General features: G+C 43.9%; 1 non-coding gene across 1 annotated transcript; it reads left to right on the top strand.

Moving 5' to 3' along the window:
* The first annotated feature begins 3,915 nt into the window (after window positions 1-3,915).
* Trnat-ugu lies at window positions 3,916-3,990 on the top strand. Its single transcript has one exon. It is a non-coding gene; the product is annotated as a tRNA-Thr (tRNA).
* Window positions 3,991-9,573: the final 5,583 nt, after the last annotated feature.

Raw genomic sequence — 9,573 nt, 5'->3', positions numbered from 1 at the left:
ACATGTATCCTCGCTAACGGAGGACATTTTGAACATTTCCTGTAACAAAGTGTTTGAAGTCACGCTGGTACGTTCTGTTGCTGTGTGTTTCCATTCCATGATTAATGTGATTTGAAGAGAAGTAATAAAATGAGCTCTAACATGGAAAGTAAGCGTTTCCAGACAAATGTCCACATAACATATTTTCTTTCTTTGTGTGTGAGGAATGTTTCCTGAAAGTTTGGCCGTACCTTTTTGTAACACCCTGTATAAGAATGGGGGTAGGAAAGGGTGGCCATCGGTTCGGCATAAATGATGGCGGGAGGGGCAGCCAAAGGAGAGGAATAGTATTGGACTCCAGATACACTGCAGCAGCCAAGTGAACAAATGAAATATAATGCAGGAATAGGAAAATACATAGTACCCCAGTGAGATGACCTGCTAAACCCGCAGGACAGGACAGGTAGTTTAAGTTGTGGAAAGGGGCGAAAATAAGCAGCTGTCAGTTACACTCGAACATACAACCTTTCATTTGATCAAACATTACAAAAGCCAAGAAAAATAAAAAAAACACAGCTTTAGTTTTGGAACATAAATGGCTCTGAGCACTATGGGACTCAACTGCTGTGGTCATTAGTCCCCTAGAACTTAGAACTACTTAAACCTAACTAACCTAAGGACATCACACACACTCATGCCCGAGGCAGGATTCGAACCTGCGACCGTAGCAGCAGCGCGGCTCCGGACTGGAACGCCTAGAACCGCACGGCCACCGCGGCCGGCTTTTTGGAACATAATTAGTGGCTGTATGCACCATACAATCTCGTGACTTAAGGGCAAGACCACTTTAATTTAAAAACGGCTGAAAGCCAATAACTTAAAGCATAACCAAAATCAGAAATTTAAAAGTCAAAGCCTTATCTTAAAACAGCTCCTTAATTAGGATGAAGGCCCAAACAATCTGACACATTAAGAGCAAAACAACTTAAATTCAAAATCGGCTGAAGGTCCAACACTTAAGACTCAATAACATTAATTTAAAAAAAATGCCAAAGGCTTTACGTAAAACAGTTCTTAAATTTGGCTGAAGGCCCAAACCATCTGACGCCTTAAGGGCAAAACAACCTTAATCTAAAAATCGGCTAGAAGCCATACAAGTACAAACAAAAAGAACAAACAAGAAATTGCAATACACCCAAGGGCGCTCAGAAGTTCCGAGGGTCGGCATGCAATTCAAACACTAACGCTAGCTTAGTTGAGACAGACAGTCAGCCCAACCATTGTCGATCTGATGACAACCCAACCAACAGACAGTCAACTGACCCACGAGAAGATAACCTCTGCTTCACCCGACCAGCACACAACAGGGAGTTCAATGGAACAACATAGAAGGTATTGGCGCCCACAACCAATTGAGCTGTCAAATTACACACTGAGCTGTTCAGCGACAACACGATGAGGAAAATACACTCTGAATTTATGTCAACGGGCGGGGCAGGTAACCGGAAAGTTAACGGCCACAAGGCAGAAGATTCCGCTGGTGCACTTCAGTTCAAATAACCAAGTAAAGTTAAACTCCACCAGAGAGTGGCTAAAATTTGCCACTTTAAAACAACATTGTTGCTCGCGGCAATATCCCAACAGCTGACAACAAACTCCAAACGACACACTGAACAGTCGTGACTTGCTGGTAAAAACTCAACTTTCATGTCCAGAATCGGTTTGCCACAAACCTCGTAGCAATGGGAACAGCACCCCACACTCCAACACTGCACAAAGGCCGCCAGTGGGCCTGGCCGAACTACACGCCGCAGAGATATCCTCGCTGCTCCACGCCAACCGACCAACTGCCCAGGCCCGGAAACGGTGAAAGGACCAAGTATACATTGGCCGATGAGACGACCAACCGAACGACCAACCAACGGTCGTCCCCACTCCAATCTCCCTCCGTCGGACAGTTCAAGTGTGTCGTCAGCGATCGGCGAGCACTGGCTGCCGGCGCCTCACCGGCGCTCCGTTCCCGACTTCACTGCTGCTGCGTCCAGACAACACTGCTGGTCCGTCTCCAACTGACCACCAGACACAAGACGACCCAGAAATTCTATTGGTCCCTCCAGAGATGATAATAGAGTGCACTTATCGATACGCGTTGCTGCTGCCGCTCACGGGCAAGTAAGGCAGGAAGTTAGTGACGCCAGTAAATGGAATAAGAAAAAGAGGTGGCAGTACCTTAATAGAAGATGACAAACAATAAATGGGATAAACGCAAGCCGTGTACGGCTCAACCTCTCCCCACTCCCCCCCACAAACATCAACCCGGAGGTGACATAGCAAAACGAATTTGACCAGCAGCTCCTTAACGAAAGCAAGACAATGGGCATGAGAAAGCCGCAAGCGAGACGTTTGCTCTGCCCCGTCCATGCAGAGGGAACTCGCTTACTGCCTAACGACATCCCTGCGCCAGGAACGGACCGACCTAAATCCTGCAAGGTGACTAATTCAAGTCTCATTGCTAGGTCAAAAGCGAAAGCGAGACACCTGCTCGAAACCAACCAGACAGAGGCAGCCCGACATCACTGCACTGAAGAAGGTACCGAGCTAAGTGCTCAGAAGATGACAAGTAAAAATAAATTATTCGCAGTTAAGAACGAAAAGAGCTATCGGAAGTAATGCATTAACTATGCCCGCACCTTATCTAGCTGATTGTCGCTACGTTGGGTTCCCTCCAAAACACAAATAGTGTCCTCAAGCCCTTTAATAGCCCCAAACTAAAATTCAGTTGCCGCTTCTGTCTCACCCACCACCGCCGACGTGGCGTCAACCAGCTAAAGAATGGCAGCATGCAAACGAGCTACCAATTCCGGAACACTGCCCTCAGTCGGTTGGCCATTTCGTAAACAAGGTGGTCCTTTCTGAGCAGGCCGATCCCCAGACACTGTCTGACTGCCATTACGATAAGCATCTGAAACAAGTAACAGCCAAAACAATATGGTGCCACAGAACACAAACGAAACAGGAGTGAAACTGACAGCAACTAGAATGGTAAGAACAAGCGCAGTGGAAGCGTTGGCGTTGAACAGAGAAAGGTATCACATTAATGTGATTTGACAGTGTATAACACACGTAACGCCTTTGAAAGGTACCAACTCTGTTCGCTGTAGGTCAAGCAGAAAATCATTAACATATTTAAGGAAGAGGAATAGGCTCAAAACTGAACCCTGTGCTAGTATCTTTGTGACTATCTAAAAACACTGAAACTTTCTTCTTCAGAATCTTTTCAATACTACATTTTGAATTCGTCCGGTTAGGTATGATTCAAACCATTTCTTAGTAGCATCATTAATTTCAGTTTTGGCAGAACAGAGGCTATACACTATACCACTTCCATCTTCCTCACCTTGATGCAGCATCGCTTAAACAAATATTAAATGACAAAATATATTTAAAAATTTATTTTACTGTAATACTCTCTGTAATACTCTACTAAGAGGCTGATTCCATTGTGACTCATAGTGAAGCAAGAATAACACTCAAAACTGGTTTTGAGCCACGTAAGTGCAAACGAATGTGTGTGGAGTTGGATTCAGTGGAGTAGAGAATAAAAAAATAAGCCCTACCAAATTAAAACACCAACTTTGCTGTGAAATAAACAGAAAAAAGTAACACGAAAAAGGTAGTTTGTTCGAAAGTGCACATCTTAGCAAATATATGAAGTAAAAATATGGGTGAAATGATAATTAAATGGACACCCTAGCTGCAAGCAGGCGTTGATGTACTTCATTGGGGACATGGTAGATTAATCTGCCACGAGTAATGAGTATGATGGGCAAAAATCTATTAGGCGCACTACTAATGTAGTGGTGTGGACATGTTGAGAATGTGGATCTCACGGGGAGCGTGCAAGGGATAAGTCCCTGCAGACGCACTATCCTCTGTGCCCGCGGTGGCTCAGATGGATAGAGCGTCTGCCATGTAAGCAGGAGATCCCGGGTTCGAGTCCCGGTCGGGGCACACATTTTCAACATGTCCCCAATGAAGTACATCAACGTCTGCTTGCAGCTAGGGTGTCCATTTAATTATCATTTCATTTCTAGCAAAGCTGCATGGTCATCCACGGTAACTGTTCTTTCGGGAACAGATACTGTTGTGACTTGGTAAGACAACCAAGCCACTCTGAGGAAGCCGAAAGGCACGCGTTTAAGCTCACGCAGGCTGGCGTGAGGTCTGGAACAGTTAAAGGAATAGGGACTAGCAAAAAAGGTACATAGCTTCTGGAATACTTAACTTTAATCCATAATTGGTGAACATCGGTCTGACGGTACATGCATCACAAGATAAATAGCAAATGATAATGGCGCCTTGCTAGGTCGTAGCAAATGACGTAGCTGAAGGCTATGCTAACTATCGTCTCGGCAAATGAGAGCGTAATTTGTCAGTGAACCATCTCTAGCAAAATCGGCTGTACAACTGGGGCGAGTGCTAGGAAGTCTCTCTAGATCTGCCGTGTGGCGGCGCTCGGTCTGCAATCACTGACAGTGGCGACACGCGGGTCCGACATATACTAACGGACCGCGGCCGATTTAAAGGCTACCACCTAGCAAGTGTGGTGTCTGGCGGTGACACCACAGATACTACCGTCATATATAGTTAAAATATGGCTTCCCGGCCTTTGACTTCTTGTGCGAACGCACACGCTATGGCCGAACTCGTACGGGACTTGGTAGATTAATCTGCCACGAGTAATGAGTATGATGGGCAAAAATCTAGTAGGCGCACTACGAATATAGTGGTGTGGAAATGTTGGGAATGTGGATCTCACGGGGAGCGTGCAAGGGATAAGTCCCTGCAGACGCACTATCCTCTGTGCCCGCGGTGGCTCAGATGGATATAGTGTCTGCCATGCAAGCAGGAGATCCCGGGTTCGAGTCCCGGTCGGGGCACACATTTTCAACATGTCCCCAATGAAGTACATCAACGCCTGCTTGCAGCTAGGGTGTCCATTTAATTATCATTTCATTTCTAGCAAAGCTGCATGGTCATCCACGGTAACTGTTCTTTCGGGAACAGATACTACCGTCATATATAGTTAAAAATATGGGTAATATTCAGTATCGTGTGACTCCATCTGATCCATTGAACACGCTAATAGCCTCCTTGTCCTCAGAGTGATCGAGACATTGCTACGCAATCCTGTACCACTATTCTGTTGGGACTGTCCAGAACCATCCAATGTCTGAAGACCGACCAGCGATGTTGATCGTCGAAGTTTCAACTGTTCACAAACGTGCTCAATCAACAGACACTACAGTCGGTTGATTCCTGCTTGCTGGATGAAGTTTTTCACGAGATGGGTGCGATGGGTTATAGTCTTGAACCGTTCGTGGATATATTGACTGTAGGATGGGTAAATAGGTTTGTAAGGACACAGGTAGCATTTTTGCCATAAAACAAACGCTATGACAGAATGTCGTACTACTACGTTTACCATGCGTCGCCGTCCACTTGGCAAGACGACTACCTTTACTAGGTGCACTTCGGTAGCGGCAAATGTGCTTAACCGCTGCAACACCACGACAGATCCGCTTTGGCGCACATAAATACTGACCAGCCCAGCAAGCAGGTCTCATATGTTCATGGACCGCGTCAGCAAATCATCGAGACCACAATTGTCTTCGTTTCGGCCTCCATCATAAGGACTGCCTGACTGGGGGCCTACCGCCAACGGATGAGGATCGAAACAAGGCTCTCATAGTCATTGAGTCGCTGGAGCGCTTGTGAGCGCTCGACAGTCGCCTCGGCTGGACGTGTTTCGGCAGCCTCACAGGCTGGCAGCAGCGTAACAAAAAGAGGCAGTCATGGCAGCATCTGACGGAATAAACACCGCTAATAATGGTCGTCCATCATAGACATCAATATAACCTCCAGTAGCACATGCAAGTTCCGTGACTTCGTGATGTATCGATTACACAATTCGGTGAACAAAATACGAAAGTACTGCGCGGCCTGCAGATGCTCTGACAATGACAAAGGAGGAAATCGTAGAAAACTTGAGTTTACAAACAAATGTGATATGGTAAGAAATCAGAGAAACATTTGTCGAGGGATGCGACCCGAAAAAACTTCGTTAATGTACGTTAATACTGTTATCACACAAGCAAATCTATTTTAGCATAAAGTAAGCAACTGCATGTCTCCCTCGAGGCTGAGTCGTCAGCGTAGATGGCTGCTATGTGGAGGATTCTGGTTCGATTCCGAGTACTGCAAGGGATATTTTCCTTGGTGGGAGGACTGATCCGTGCTGCTAATTGAGGAGCTACCTGACGGAATAGTAGCGGCCCCACAGTCTGTAAAAGCTACAAAACGGCCGCGACAGCGGTGTGCTGATCGCAAGCCACTCCGTACTGCATGCGAATGATGCCGAAAGGCAGAGAGGATGACACGGCGGCCGGTAGACATCCTTTGGGCCTTCACGGCCTGGACGAAGAGCTCGTTTTACGCAACTGCAAAATGTTAAAAGTGACATGAAAAATTTCAGCTTGATGCCATGCGTCTAAAGAGAATTAATTTACCACAGTACTGTAATATTGTGCCATGTCTTGTCTAGCGGCAGTAGAGAGCTCAGAGCGTTGCGTGCCCATTAGTAAGCCTACATTTTACCTGTGCTATCCACATCCGTTGAGTTGCTTAAAAAATGAAATTAAACTTCGTACATTATTTGTAAAATAGAGGAGTCTGCAACTGTAGCGATAAATTTCGCACGACCCCGTTTATGAACATTGTATTACTTTGCCATGGCGCCGAGAGCAAGCGTTATTGCGAAAACTGCTCTCTGTATCATAATACCCACGCAATGAAGTTCAAAACTGAAATTTACGTCACCCGAATATACATAGAACAATTTCGCCTATCAGACTTAGTGCAAAATATGCGGCACAAACACATATAAATGGAAACCTAGTTACTGCTGTTTTGTTAATTGCATTTTAGAAGCAACAGTGGATTAATTCAAAGCTAATCCTCTCATCAGTTTTAACGACAGGTGTAGCATACCTCGAAAGGCGTGCAGCCAGTACCATATCATATGGTTTCCTAGGTGACAGACGAGAAAGAGCAAATATGAGTGACACGTGAAATATGGTACCAGATTTATAAGTAGGTTGGATATTGGCATTCATGTGTCGAATGAAAATGACGTGAACCATCAAGTTTCCACTTATTCATTTTTACAGTTTTTAGTGACAGAAATAAGTAGCTGTTTATCATCTTTCCTAATCAAGGGCAAACTTTTATAGAACATCACGCCCATATGTGGAAAATGAGTTTCTTTTTTTCGGAGAAAGGGTCTTACCAGTTTTTTCCTCGGGGAAAGTATACAATTATCCTCAAGATAACATACTGTCATCACAACCTGACATTGTAAGTATTTACTAAATCAATTCGACGCTCGATTCACAGTTCAAATAGAACTTCTTTACTTTTGGTAACTACTTTAACAAACGCTTTCTTCTTAAAGAAAGACAAGTTGCGTGCAAGACAGTGTCATCAGTTTGTATACAATACATCTGCAAAAATGTGTAAATAAATAATATAAATTAGAAGCAGAAGTATTAAGTTCAGAAATTATCTTCATGCTGTCATGGACGAATAGTGTAAAATGTTTTCTGGGTATTCATTTTAGTGTCAGTGTCTCCCAAACAAAGATTGAAGTATAGTGATATACAAATTACATAATTAGTGTATGAGCTACCGGTTTGTTCTCTTTGTTCTCTCTCTTTTTTTTTTTTTTTTTTTTTTTTTTTGAGTCATCGGTCTTCTGGCTGGTTTGATGCGGCCCGCCACGAATTCCTTTCCTGAGCCAACCTTTTCATCTGAGAGTAGCAATTGCAGCCTACGTCCTCAATTATATCTGAATGTATTCCAACCTCTGTCCTTCTCTACAGTTCTTACATACTACAGCTCCCACTAGTATCATGGAAGTTATTCCCTGATGTCTTAAGGCACATGTCCTATCAACCTGTCACTTCTTCTTGTCAGTGTTTTCCGTTTACTCCTTTCCTCGCCAATTCCGAGGAGAACTTAGTCATTCCTCATCTTATCAGTCCACCTAATTTTCAACATTCTCCTGTAACATCACATGTCAAAGGCTTCGGTTTTCTTCTGTCGCTATTTTCCGACAGTCCCTATTTCACTAGCATACAATGCCGTGCTCCAAGCGTACGTTCTCAGAAATTTCTTCCTCAAATTAAGACCTCTGTTTGTTACCAGCAAACTTCTCTTGGCCAGGACAGCCCTTTCTACCAGTGCTGGTCTGCTTTTTAGTCGTCCTTGATCCAGCCGTCATGGGCTGTTTTTATGCCTAGGTATCAGATTTCCTTAACTTCGTCTACTTCTTGACCTCCAAGTCCAATGTTAACTTCCTCGCTGTTCTTCAAATGGTTCAAATGACTCTGAGCACTATGGGACTTAACAGCCATGGTCATCAGTCCCCTAGAACTTAGAACTACTTAAACCTAACTAACCTAAGGACTTCACACAACACCCAGTCATCACGAGGCAGAGAAACTCGCTGTTCTAATTTCTGATACATCCCATTACTTTAATCTTTCTTCGATTTACTCTCAGTCTATATTCTGTACACATTACACTGTTCATTCGATTCATACACCCTGTAATGCTTCTTCTCTTTTAGTTAGGACAGCAAAGTCATCAGCAAATCTTATCTTTGATTTCTTTACACCCTGAATTTTAATACCACTCTTGAATTTTCGCTTTATTTCCGTCATTGCTTCTCTGATGTTAGAGGCGAAGGACTACACCCATCCCTTACATCCTTTTTAATCCGAGTGCTTCGTTCTTGGTCTTCCAGTCATTTTCTTCCCTCTTGATTCTTGTACATATTGTATATTTCTCGTCTTTCTCTATACCTCACTCCTATTTTTCCATAATTTCGAACGTCTTGCACCATTTGATGTTGTCGACCGCTTTTTCCAGGCCGACAAATGCATTGAAAGTGTCTTGATTTTTCTTCAGTCTTGCTTCCATTATGACTCACAAAGTCAGAACTGCCTGTCTGGTGCCTTTACCTTCCCTAAAGCACAACTGATCGTCACCGGAAAGCTCCTCAATTTTCTTTCCTGTTCTGCCGTATATTATTCTCGTCAGCAAAGTGGATGCATGAGCTGTTAAGCTGTTTGTACGAATGATGTTCTTTTGAAAGTATGGTGGTATATCACCAGTCTCATGCTTTTTACACACCAGTGTGAATAGTTGCTTTGTTGCCACTTTTCCCAATGATTTTAGAAATTCCTATGGGATATTATTTTTTCCTTCTGCTTTATTTGACTGTAAGTCGTCCAAAGCTCTTTTAAATTTTGATTCTTGTACTGAATCTCCTAGCTGTTCCCTGTCGATTCCTGCGTCTTATTCTATCACGTCATCAGACAAGTATTACGTCTTGCACAGGCCTCAAGTGTACTCTTTCCATCTGTCAAATTTCTCCTGTTCATTTAACAGTGGAATTACCATTGCAGCCTTATTGTTACCGTACTTGCTTTTAATTTCGCCGAAGGCTGTTTCGACTCATCTATATGCTGA

The sequence above is a fragment of the Schistocerca piceifrons genome, chromosome 4, assembly GCF_021461385.2.
Source record: "Schistocerca piceifrons isolate TAMUIC-IGC-003096 chromosome 4, iqSchPice1.1, whole genome shotgun sequence".
Classification (NCBI taxonomy): domain Eukaryota; kingdom Metazoa; phylum Arthropoda; class Insecta; order Orthoptera; family Acrididae; genus Schistocerca; species Schistocerca piceifrons.
The sequence above is the reverse complement of the archived record's forward strand: the minus strand, read 5'-3'. Positions and strand labels throughout refer to the sequence as shown.